Source organism: Coregonus lavaretus (assembly GCF_964263955.1).
Source record: "Coregonus lavaretus genome assembly, chromosome: 1".
Classification (NCBI taxonomy): Eukaryota; Metazoa; Chordata; class Actinopteri; order Salmoniformes; family Salmonidae; genus Coregonus; species Coregonus lavaretus.
Window position 1 is genome coordinate 62,174,134 of NC_139988.1, and position 13,718 is coordinate 62,187,851.

Sequence of the window (13,718 nt, forward strand, 5' to 3'; positions counted from 1 at the left end):
CATGCCAACCAGCCATGCGATACAGACCAATTTAGGACACTTCCTGAATCCAAACCCTATGCTTCCCAAATGGCACCCTATTCCCTATATAGTGCACTAATTTGACTAGGGCCCATAGGGTTTTGGTAAAAAGTAGTGAACTATATAGGGAATAGGGTGCCATTTGGGACACACACAGAGAGGATCCGGTCAATAATTAAGGTTGAAAAAAGTCTCAGTGCATTGTTTCTCAAGGCACGCTTCTCTCCTCCGTCCAACTTTTCAGTTTTTTCTCTCCTCCGCCCTACACTTCAATTTTTTCAGTCCTCCCCCCAATCTACTCCGCAGAGACAAAGTGATAATGTCAATGACAGAGCGCGCCACAAACAAGGGTTGACTTACCCAGTATCCACCCTCAGATCAAACACAAACTCAGATGGCTGATTCAGATGTAGCTGGCTTTAGATACTTACAATTGTCTATCCACTCAGAAATCGACTGGTTGGAATTATGAATTTAAGATGTATTTTTGTATCTATCTCATAAGCCCCTGGGCTTACTGAGATAGTGAGATACAGCAGAGATACAATACCTCTGACATTCCTGTTGTGTGTGTGTGTGTGTGTGTGTGTGTGTGTGTGTGTGTGTGTGTGTGTGTGTGTGTGTGTGTGTGTGTGTGTGTGTGTGTGTGTGTGTGCATGCATACCATTATGTGTGTGTTTGTGACTGAGATTCACTGTGTGTGTGCGTTTGTGTGTCCGGTCAATACGGCTGACACGTCAGGATGGCTGAGGTCACAGGGGACTGTCTGCTAGAGGAATTACTAAGTGGTCTGGGGCCATTACGTGGTCTGACTGGAGAACAGTGACTCTTTCTTGATCTCAGTGTTTCTTTGTCTTTATCTCCCAGGGGCCTGTGGTGTTGACGGTTCGACAAATGAAATGGTCTCTCTGCCCATTAACTCTCATACACACAGAGGCCCACCTCCATGGACTAAAATAAATCCCTCAAAAAGACTACACATTGAATTGTTGTTAGACCAGTGGGGGCTGGAGTCACTATAAATCGGTGAACAGGCTCAGGCGGAGGTGTTGCAAACATTTACGACAGCAAATTTCAATACAAAAATAAATAAAAAAGACTGCATTTTCATCTTTTGAGCTTCTAGTCATTAAATCTATACAGCCTACTCAATCACTTTTTATAGCTACTGTTTACAGGCCTTCTGGGCCGTATACAGCATTCCTCACTGAGTTCCCTGAATTCCTGTCGGACCTTGTAGTCATGGCAGATGATATTCACCTTTTTGGTGACTTCAATATTCACATGGAGAAGTCCACAGACCCACTCCAAAAGGCTATTGGGGCCATCATCGACTCAGTGGGTTTTGTCCAACATGTCTCCGGACCTACACATTGCCACAGTCATACCCTGGATCTAGTTTTGTCCCGTGGAATAAATATTGTGGATCTAAATGGTTTTCCTCATAATCCTGGACTATCTGACCACCATCTTATTACGTTTGCAATCGCAACAAATAATCTGCTCAGACCCCAACCAAGGATTATCAAAAGCCGTGCTATACATTCTCGGACAACCCAAAGATGCCCTTACAGACTCCCTCCACCTAACCAAGGATGTCGGAGTACAATTATCAGTTAACCACCTAACTGTGGATCTAAATGTAATCTTGCTTAATACCCTAGATGCAGTCACACCCCTAAAAAAAACAAAAAAACATTTGTCACAAGAAATTAGCTCCCTGGCATACACAAAATACCCGAGCCCTGAAGCAAGCTTCCAGAAAATTGGAACGGAAATGGTGCTCCGCCAAACTGGAAGTCTTCCGACTAGCTTGGAAAGACAGTACCGTGCAATATCGAAGAGCCCTCACTGCTGCTCAATCAGCCTACTTTTCCAACCTAAATTAGAACAATCCAAAATTACTGTTGCAAAGCTTACTAAAAAGCAGCATGCCTCAAGAGAGGATGGCTTTCACTTCAGCAGTGATGAATTCATGAACTTCTTCAATGAAAAAATCATGATCATTAAAAAGCAAATTAAGGACTCCTCTTTGAATCTGCGTATTTCTCCAAATCTCAGGTGTCCTGAGTCTGCACAGAACTGCCAGGACCTAGAATCAATGGAGACACTCAAGTTTTTTTATCCTGTGTCTCTCAACACATTCACGAAAATAGTCATAGCCTCTAAACCTTCCAGCTGTATACTGGACCCTATTCCAACTAAACTACTGAAAGATCTACTTCCTGCGTTTGGCCCTCCTATGTTGAACATAATAAACAGCTCCCTATCCTCCAGATGTGTACCAAACTCAAAGTGGCAGTAATAAAGCCTCTCTTGAAAAAGCCAAACCTTGACCCGGAAAATGTAAAAAAATGATCGGCCTATATCGAAACTCCCATTCCTCTCAACAAAATAAATGAAAAAGTTGTTGCGCAGCAACTCACTTCCTTCCTGAAGACAAATAATGTACATGAAACGCGTCAGCCCAAGGCTCTGCATCTGTCCTCGTGCTCCTAGACCTTAGTGCCACTTTTGACACCATCGATCACCCATTCCTTTGAAGAGATTGGAAACCCTAATTGGTCTACACGGACAAGTTCTTGCCTGGTTTAGATCTTATCTGTCTGAACGATATCAGTTTGTCTCTGTGGATAGTTTGTCCTCTGACAAATCAATTGTATGTTTCGGTGTTCCTCAAGGTTCTGTTTTAGGACCACTGTTGTTTTCACTATATATTCTACCTCTTGGTGATGTCATTCAGAAACAAAATGCCAACTTTCACTGCCATGCGGACGACACACAGCTGTACATTTCGATGAAACATGGTGAAGCCCCCAAATTGCCTACTGATGCCTTGAGTGGATGGCGGCAAATGTTTTACTTTTAAACTCAGACAAAACAGAGATGCTTGTTCTTGGTCCCAAGAAACAAAGAGATCTGCTGTTTGATCTCACAACTATTTAAAAAATATATATATATATATATTTTTTTTTTTATTGAGGAACACAAAGAAAATACAAATAAAGTAAAAGAGCAACAGCACACATCATATGTTCATCAGATTAGTTACAGTGACATCATCTTTGAATTAGACAATTTTCAAGTACGAAACCCATTTTTCCCAGTATTCCTAGCCTCTCTCCTCATGAGTTCTTAAAGCAAAGGTTATACGCTCCATTTGGTGTATTTCTTTAACAAAGAAAAAGCCATATCTCAGACTGCCCATCTTAATCGTTTCTTTTTATTGAGATATGGCTTTTTCTTTGCAACTCTGCCTAGAAGGTCAGCATCCCGGAGTTGCCTCTTCACTGTTGATGTTACTGTGACTGGTGTTTTGCTGGTACTATCTAATGAAGCTGCCAGTTGAGGACCTGTGAGGCGTCTGTTTCTCAAACTAGACACTCTAATGCATTTGTCCTCTTGCTCATTTGTGCACCGGGGCCTCCCACTCCTCTTTCTATTCTGGTTAGAGCCAGTTTGCACTGTTCTGTGAAGGGAGTAGTACACAGCGTTGTACGAGATCTTCAGTTTCTTGGCAATTTCTCGCATGGAATAGCCTTCATTTCTCACAACAAGAATAGACTGACGAGTTTCAGAAGAAAGTTATTTGTTTCTGGCCATTTTGAGCCTGTAATTGAACCCACAATTGCTGATGCTCCAGATACTCAACTAGTCTCAAGAAGGCCAGATTTATTGCTTCTTTAATCAGCACAACAGTTTACAGCTGTGCTAACATAATTGCAGAGGTGTTTTCTAATGATCAATTAGCCTTTTAAAATGATAAACTTGGATTACCAAACACAACGTGCCATTGGAACACAGGACTGATGGTTGCTGATAATGGGCCTCTGTACGCCTATGTATATCTTCCATTGAAAATCAGCCGTTTCCAGCTACAATAGCCATTTACAACATTAACAATGTCTACACTGTATTTCTGATCAATTTGATGTTATTTTAATGGACAAAAACATTGCTTTTCTTTCGAAAACAAGGACATTTCTAAGTGACCCCAAACTTCTGAACGGTAGTGTACTCCAAGATATTTAATGGATGAGGAGGTCCACTGGAAGTTATACTTACTCTTCAGCACTTCCTGTGGGGTATAATTATATACTAGGGCTTGGGTCTTGTGTACGTTAAGCATATACCCTGAATATGTTCCAATTGTTTGTAAAGCATCCATCAATCTAGGTACACTTGAGCCTTGATCTTTAAGGAATAACAGCATACATGCATATCTTATGTTCACTGCCTCCTATTGTTATTCCCTCTATAGATGGGTCCTGTCTTATTGCCTGTGCTAATGGCTCGATGTACAAGGAGAAGAGCGTGGGTGAAAGATTACAGCCTTGTCTTGCCCCTCGTTCTAATCTTATCATTAGTGACAAATGTCCATTAATCTTTATTCTAGCAGACGGACATGAATACAGTGTCTTCTTCTTTGTTGAAACCAAATCTATCCATAACTTGGAATAGATAATCCCATCCCACTGAATCGAATGCTTTTTCTGCATCTAGACTAATTAATATAGCACTTGTGGTCCCTGACATGTAGTGTTCTCCTTATGTTGTGCTGTGTCTGTCTATTTCGTATGAAACCAGTTTGATCCCCATCAATCAATTCTGGGATTATGTCCTCCATTCTTTTGGCTATTATTGATGCATATAGTTTATAATCCATGTTAAGAATTGCAATAGGTCTATAGGAACTGCATTCCTTCTTATCTTTACCCTCTTTTAGGATTATAGATATGATGTCTTCTCTCCACAATGGTGAAAGATCTATCTCCTGCAGAGTCCAGTTAAAACAGGCCTGAAGTAGAGGTGTTAGTTCTCTGAAGGCTTTGAACCATTCTGAAGGGAAGCCATCAGTGCCTGGATATTTGTTTGCTTTTAGATTAGATATTGCATTATTAATTTCTTCAGTAGTTATTTCTGAAGTAAGTCTCTCATTTTGCTCTGTCCCAATTGAGGGGAGATCAAGTCCGTTCAAAAAATGCTCTATTGTCTGTGCATCTGCCTGTACAGATTTGTGTAGTATGATTCAAATGCATTCTGTATTTCATCCAATTTGCATGTCATCTTCTTTGTTTTGGGGTCTTTTATTTTGAAAATTGTATTCTGTGCTTGTTGTTTTCTGAGTCTCCATGCTAGTAATTATGTTGCCTTTGAGCCTGCTTCATAATATCGTTGTTTCAGGAACCTGAGCTTTTTCTCTACTTCTTCACTATAAATCTGGTCAATTTCTTGTTTTACCTTTTGAATGTCTCATAATATAAGAGGGTCTTTGTAATGACTATGAGATCGTTCTAAGTTTCCTAATGTTTCCTGTAATTTCAGCAATTTCTGTGCTTTCATATTTTTCTTGAGAGATGATGTGGCTATGATCTTCCCTCTAATAACCGCCTTGGCTCCATCCCACAATGTAGCAGGAGATACTTCCCGTTTCTCATTATTCTCCAGATAGACGTTCAATTCTGTCTTTATTGATTCCTTGAATGCTGGATCATTCAGCATGATAATTTTAAGCCTCCATAGAGTATTTCTTGGTTTGCTATCAAGGTGTAGAGTTAGGTAAACTCCATTATGATCTGATATGTCGCTTTGCCCAATAATACAAAATCCTTTAGCCTGTGTCTATATGCACTGTACCTGAAAAAGTAGTCTAACCTGGAGGATTCAGTGTGGCGGGCTGAGTAAAAAGTATATTCCCTATCTGACACGTGGATGTCGCGCCATACATCAAGCAGTCCTAAATCCTGCAATATCCTATTGATATTTTTAGCAACCAGGCTAATTTTCCTATTTTGATTTGTGCTGTTCAATTTTGAGTTTAAAATCATGTTAAAATCCCCTCCACAGATGAGAGTGCCAGAGGTTTCTGTAGCAATTAAATCAAACACCTTCCTGTAGAAGACCATGTCACTCCCCGGAGGCGCATATACATTAAATAATGTAACTTCCTTGCTTTCCAGTTAACATTTAACAAATATAAATCTGCCCTCCTTGTCTTTTATTTCTGATATAAACTCAAAATTAACTGAATTTGGGATCAAGATTGCAACGCCCCTTCTACCCATTTTATAAGAAGAAAAAAAGGTTTTCCTATATCCAATTTTCTTGAGTTTCTTGTGTTCAGGAGGGGATAAGTGAGTTTCCTGCCAGAATAGTATGTCAACTCTCTCCAGTTTCATCTTTGCTATTACCTTACTTCTCTTGATGGCACTCCCCAGTCCGTTTACATTGAGACTTAAATTCCCGGTGATGCATCGAGAAAAAAAAAAAAAGTGCACCATAACAGCCTGCTTAAAATGAGCCTAAAAATGAACGAAAAAAGGGGGATGAGCCTGTACGCTGGAGGGGCCCCTCGCTCAGATATGAAAATGCGTGACGCAGACGCAAACAAGACCTGTTGAAACCGAAAAGAAAAAGGGTGCCCATTTCGTCGCTTATACACATCGGTTAATTACAAGTGAAAACTATATAGATCATACGTGCATGTCATCAATCCTCCCCATGATATGCCCTTCTGTCACTGTGTCATTCATCATTAGCTAATAGATATGTTATTAACGTGACCATACATAATGTGTCCATAAAGAACACATACTTTTGGCTACTCACCCTTGCTCAGCATTGGGGGAAAATAGGGGAGACATTTTACCTATTGCAATGTCAACCGTAACAACCCAATATGTCTAACGGCTCGCGGTAACTTTTAAGTCTGTTAAATCCGATTCAGTGTCTTCCATCTTCTCGTTGGAAATACCTGAGTCTCTCTCGAATGTGAACATCCTCTCGCCGAGGTGACCCTCTTTCTCCGCGACTCTGCTCGCCGACCACGGTCCATGGGAGGACCTGCTCGAGTCTTTCCGCCGGTGAAGATGCCTTTCTCCTGGCGGTATACTCCACTGGTATGCCCCTCGACATCAGGTCCTCAGCCGCCTCGTCTGCATGCTCGTATGTAACCGGGCCATTATCCAGAAATACCAGCATTTTTGCCGAGAATGGTGTTTGGAAGCGAATCCCTTTCTCTTTTAGTGATTTCTTGATGGGGATGTATTCCTTCCTTCTTTTCAGTATCTCTCCCACGTAGTCATGATCAGAGAACACTCGTTGGCCTTGGAAGTTAACAGGCTTTTTCCAGGCTGCACGTAAGACTTTCTCTTTGACTGAGAATTGTAGGAACCGTACCATTATGGATCTTGGTGGGGTGCCGCTGGGGGGTTTGAGGCCAGAGCTTGATGTGCTCTCTCGATTCCCAGGTCAGTGTCGTCTTCAAGTATTTCTTTGAATAGACCCTCCATGAATTTGGGTATAGAGTTTGTTTCTGTGCCATCTGCCACGGAAATTTGGCAGCCATTTCGTAAGTTGCGTCACCGGAAGTCCCTGACAATTAATCTTGATGGTTGTACAGTCGTCTCAAATAAAACTATGAAGGACCTCGGCGTTACTCTGGACCCTGATCTCTCTTTTGATGAACATAAAGAATATTTCAAGGGCAGCTTTTTTCCATCTTCGTAACATTGCAAAATCAGAAATGTTTTGTCCAAAAAAAGGTTAGACTACTGCAATGCTCCACTCTCTGGCTACCCGGATAAAGCACAAAATAAACTTCAGTTAGAGCTAAATACGGCTGCTAGAATCTTGACTAAAACCAAAAAATGTGATCATATTACTCCAGTGCTAGCCTCTCCACATTGGCTTCCTGTTAAGACTAGGGCTGATTTCAAGGTTTTACTGCTAACCTACAAAGCATTACATGGACTTGCTCCTAGCTATCTCTCCGATTTGGTCCAGCCGTACATACCTACACATACGCTATGGTCACAAGAACGCAGGCCTCCTTATTGTCCCTAGAAATTCTAAGCAAACAGCTGGAGGCAGGGCTTTCTGCTAGAGAGCTCAATTTTTATGGAATGGTCTGCCTATCCATGTGAGGGACACAGACTCTGTTTCGACCTTTACGTTTTTACTGAAGACTCACCTCTTCAGTAGGTCTTATGATTGAGTGGCCGGCTCTCCTCTCTCCTTTGGAATTCTCTGCCTCTGACCCTATTACGGGGGCTGTAGCCTCCAACTGCTCTTAAACACTAGTAAAACTAAATGCATGCTCTTCAATCGAACACTGCTGGCACCAGCCCACCCGACTAGAATCACCACTCTCGACGGGTTCTGACCTAGATTATGTGGACAACTACAAATACCTAGGTGTCTGGTTAGACTGTAAACTCTCCTTCCAGACTCACATTAAGAATCTCCAATCCAAAGTTAAATCTAGAATCGGCTTCCTATTTCGCAACAAAGCCTCCTTCACTCATGCTGCCAAACATGCCCTCGTAAAACTGACTATCCTACCGATCCTTGACTTCGGCGATGTCATTTACAAAATAGCCTCCAACACTCTACTGAGCAAATTGGATGTAGTCTATCACAGTGCCATCCGTTTTGTCTCCAAAGCCCCATACACTACCCACCACTGTGACCTGTACGCTCTTGTTGGCTGGTCCTCACTACATGTTCGTCGTCAAACCCACTGGCTCCAGGCCATCTATAAATCACTGCTAGGCAAATCCCCGCCTTATCTTAGCTCATTGGTCACCATAGCAGCACCCACCCGTAGTCTGCGCTCCAGCAGGTATATCTCACTGGTCATTCCCAAAGCCAACACCTCCTTTGGCCGCCATTCCTTCCAGTTCTCTGCTGCCAATGACTGGAACGAATTGCAAAAATCTCTGAAGCTGGAGACTCTTATCTCCCTCACTAACTTTAAGCATCAGTTGTCAGAGCACCTTACCGATCACTGCACCTGTACACAGCCCATCTGAAATTAGCCCACCCAACTACCTCATCCCTATATTGTTATTTATTTTGCTCTTTTGCACCCCAGTATCTCTATGTGCACATAATCTCTTGCACATCTAGCATTCCAGTGTTAATACTAATTGTAATTATTTTGCACTATAGCCTATTTATTGCCTTACCTCCATAACTTGCTACATTTGCACACACTGTTTATATATTTTCTGTTGTATTTTTTGACTTTATGTTTTTTTTACCCCATATGTAACTCTGTGTTGTTGTTTTTATCGCACTGCTTTGCTTTATCTTGGCCAGGTCGCAGTTGTAAATGAGAACTTGTTCTCAACAGGCTTACCTGGTTAAATAAAGGTGAAATAAAATATAAATAAAATAGTGCTCTTCCATGCCATCCCTAGGAGGGGTGAGTCACATCGTGCCAGGCTTTTTTGTGCTATACTCAACTTGAGTGGGTTGAGTCAATGACATGATCTTACAGTCCGGTCTTGCGCCCCCTCGGGCTCGTGCGGTGGAGGCGATCTTAGTGGGCTACACTCAGCCTTGTCTCAGGGTAGTAAGTTGGTGTTGATATCCCTCTAGTGGTGTGGGGGCTGTACTTTGGCAAAGTGGGTGGAGCTATGTCCTGCCTGGTTGGCCCTGTCTGGGGGTATCGTCAGACGGGGCCACAGTGTCCCCCGACCCCCCCGTCTCAGCCTCATTTACATTTACATTTACGTCATTTAGCAGATGCTCTTTTCCAGAGCGACTTACAAATAGGTGCATTCACCTCATAGCCAGTGGGATAACCACTTTACAATGTATTATTATTATTATAAAAAAAAGGTTGGAGTAAGGGGGGGGGGATAGAAGGATTACTTTATCCTATCCCAGGTATTCCTTAAAGAGGTGGGGTTTCAAATGTATCCGGAAGGTGGTGAGTGACTCCGCTGTCCTGGCGTCGTGAGGGAGCTTGTTCCACCATTGGGAGAGAGAGTTAGCTTTAGCAGTGCGGAGAGCCTCCGTGACACAGAGAAGAGCAGTCTCAGTTGAATGACCAGTCTTGAAACCTGACTGGTTTGGATCAAGAAGGTCATTCTGAGAGAGATAGCAAGAGAGTTGGCTAAAGACGGCACGCTCAATAGTTTTGGAGAGAAAAGAAAGAAGGGATACTGGTCTGTAGTTGTTGACATCAGAGGGATCGAGTGTTGGTTTTTTGAGAAGGGGTGCAACTCTCGCTCTCTTGAAGACGGAAGGGACATAGCCAGCGGTCAAGGATGAGTTGATCAGCGAGGTGAGGTAAGGGAGAAGGTCTCTCTCTCTCTCTCTCTCTCTCTCTCTCTCTCTCTCTCTCTCTCTCTCTCTCTCTCTCTCTCTCTCTCTCTCTCTCTCTCTCTCACTCTCACTCTCACTCTCACTCTCACTCTCACTCTCTCTCAACTGACATTTACTCCTGAGGTGCTGACATGTTGCACCCTTTACAACCACTGTGATTATTATTTGACCCTGCTGGTCATCTATGAATGTCTTGAAGAACAATCTGGCCTTAATGACAATGTACTCTTACAATCTCCACCCGGCACTGCAAGAAGAGGACTAGGGTAGTATCTGAGGAATTATGACTTTGCTAACGTTTTCAAATGGAACCTGAGAGGAGGTTTATTCAGCTTAGAGGGAGCATCTGGGGAGCAGTTTTAGGGGGACACCCCATAGAACAGAGGAAGTCTGTTGTGTGGAGACAGGTGATTGGTCTGTATGGGAAACCACCCACAGCAGGGTAAAGATTATACATACTTGGTTGAGACAAAGGAGAGCAGAATAATCATATTTGAGATGGGGCGATTATTCTCCAGGTATCTGCAGGTATCTGTAAATCGACGCTGTAACCCTTTGTTATGAATAAACCTTTATGATGAAAATTCAGCGTCAGTGGTTCTCCTTGGTCACACAGCATAATTAGCAACGTTTACTCGACACAACAAAATGGCGACAAGGAATTTGGACGAATTGCGTTTTTCTCAGCGTTTCATTCATGGGCGCCGAGCTGACTTTCGCTCCGGAGTCTGGCAGATAAGGGTGAGTTTGCTCTCAACTTTGGGCTCTGGTTAGTTTGTGTGTCTGTGTGTGTGCGTTGAAAGAATGCACCGTTGAGAACTTGCGTGTGTGCGTTGTTGGTTATATGCTGTGGGATAGGAGTCCGTTCTAAATTTGTTTGCGCTGGTAAAAAAACGCAAAAAGGGGGGAGTGTCTATATGGATATTTTGCTTGAATAAAGTTCAAGAAGAATAGATTGAGAGGAATAAGGCCAGGAACTAAGATACATGTGTACAATTTAGAACCATTGTGAATCTACGGTAGCCCTCCCAGGAGGCGATCATTATGATGGGCCAAAAATCCTAAAAACACGTTAGGTGTAGTTAGGTGAGTCCAGGGGACTTGAGGCTGTGGTATATATATTTGGTTGTAAGTTACCTCTCAACATATGGTTGATGTGACCGCTCATTGAATTTCCGCGGACCTCGTGGTAGCCAAAATTTTGAGACAAAGGAATTATACGGCGCAATGGAGGTAACATGCTACATGCTACATGCAACCTTAGAGGTCCATAGGTATGGATTGAGCCTCTTAAATTGTGTATAGAATAGTGTAGGATTTGTGTCCTATGGTTTGTGAGCTCTGTTAAGTGTTATTGTTTGTCTATGAGGGTTAAAAGAGAGGAAGTACAGCGGGACTGTTAACTTTCTGTTGTCTAGCTTGGAGAGAGCTGGGAGAGAGCTCCGTCCACGCTGAAATCGTAGTGGTGAATGTACTACGCATGCGCGTGATTTTATAACTAGAGTTACATAAGGGCAAATGTGCCACTCCTCTGTGGGGAGAGCAGACAAAGAGAGAGATTTAGAGACTAATAGTGTATTCTGGTTGTTAAATAGGCTGTTGTTTGACGATGAAACTGTTTTCTTGAGACCTATCGAATTGATAAACTAGAGATATGTTGACGGATTAAAAATAAAATAATAAAATAAATAAATAAAATAAAATGTTATTGAGCTATTTATACTATTCCTGAGTTAATTCTTAGCGCGAATGTGACTAGAGGAATATTGAATGGTTGAAATAACTCAGTGACTGCATAAACTACTAAATTCTTGTCTGTTTCTTTGTTCTTTTGTCATATGAGAGACAATAAGAGGAGGGAGGAGAGAGAGAGAGAGAGAGAGAGGAATTGCTGACGTGTACATCACGCGACAGGGTGTGACGCGACAGAGTCTGCTGCGACAGAGTCTACTGCTACGGGACCCAGTCATACTAAGGCCATTACTGTTATATTTACAAAACCTACCTTCCCATACAGGATATTTTGTGTGCCTAGCATAATTGATGTTATGACAATTTGACAAGGACTTGGCAAAAGACTGATCAATTGATGAAAATAAGAATTGCATATTGGAGTTTTTGTGCATGAGTGGGTTTGATTAGAGTTGAGTGGGGGAATCGAGTACTGACATTATTCTGTAAAATTAAGATAATTGGGTGCTTATTAAGCAATGGGGTTTGTGAGTACTGTAGTGTTGTAGGATTATAGGTCTTTTATTTTTTGGATTGCTCTGAAGTTGACTACTTTCATTTACTTTCCTGATTGGATGTGGTAAGATTGCCACTAATCAATAATTAGGTAAAATAAAATAAAATAAAAGGAAAAAAATAAATAAATTGATGAATAAATTAATTGACTAATTAATTAAGGAGAAAAATAGGAAGGAAGCCATAGCTATATAGTCTAAAATAAAAATAATTCACAATAAAGGAATATAAAGAAAGAGTTGTTACAATGGGGAAAAAGGACATCAGAACTATGAAAGTAATTACACCTGTTGATATAGTTGAAAATAGTAAACCTTGCAATACCATTAACTAAAGGTTATCTGGAAAAGGGAATAAAAGTTGGCCTGACATTGAACAACCATAGCCAGTGGAAGGGATTCTTAACCCTGATGTCATCAACATGTTGAAAGTGATTGAATAATAGAGAGAGGAAAGGCAGAAACGACCATAAAGATTAATCCAAAACTCCAAAAGTAAGGAAGAAAATGAGATGTCTGGAAACTAAGGGTGGAATGAGGTTCAGGAAGATGGAACTTGAAGATGAAGATGAAGAAGAAGATGATGATGATGATCAGAGTGATTGAGAAGAGATCATGGGTGGATATGACCCTGTGATTAGAAGGAAGTTGGCAAGAGAGGAAAGAAGAAGGATACTAGAGATTCGATCCCTGATGGAAGTTGAAGGAAGAAGGATACTAGAGATTCGATCTCTGAGGAAAGTGATAAAGATTTGGAGATTAAAGGTGCTTCATATTCAAGAGGATTTTATTCAACAATGATTAGCAAAGAAGAAATAGAAAGAGATATAGACTGATGTGTATTATGCCTGGATATGGGGAAAAAGAGAACTGGAAGAACAACTCAAGAAGATACAGAAGAGAAGGAGAAAAAACTGCTGAGAAAAGGATCCCAAGAATTGGAGAAGCATACATTGAGGCCAAGGAAAGAGGGCACCAGTAAGAAGATGATGGAAGATGATATTTTGAGGACAAAACTTAGAATATAAGCTTTTGAAGAATACTGATATGTAAACAACTAGAAAGAACAGGACCAAGAAACTCTCAGAAAACTCAATCAAATACAACTGGGGGAGAATAAGAAGGAGAAGAAAAGCTTTGGTTATGAAGAATCAGTGTGCACCAAATCAACAATCACTGCCACAGCTTCAACTGAACAAGGTCAAATGCAATTGTACCTGCCACAACTAGTGGTACAAGTTGTTTCATATCCATAGATAGTTTCTGGAAAGAGGGAATTTCAGAGGAAGATACAGGAGCAAGTGAAGATCATCTGGAGGACAGGTGAACCCTTAT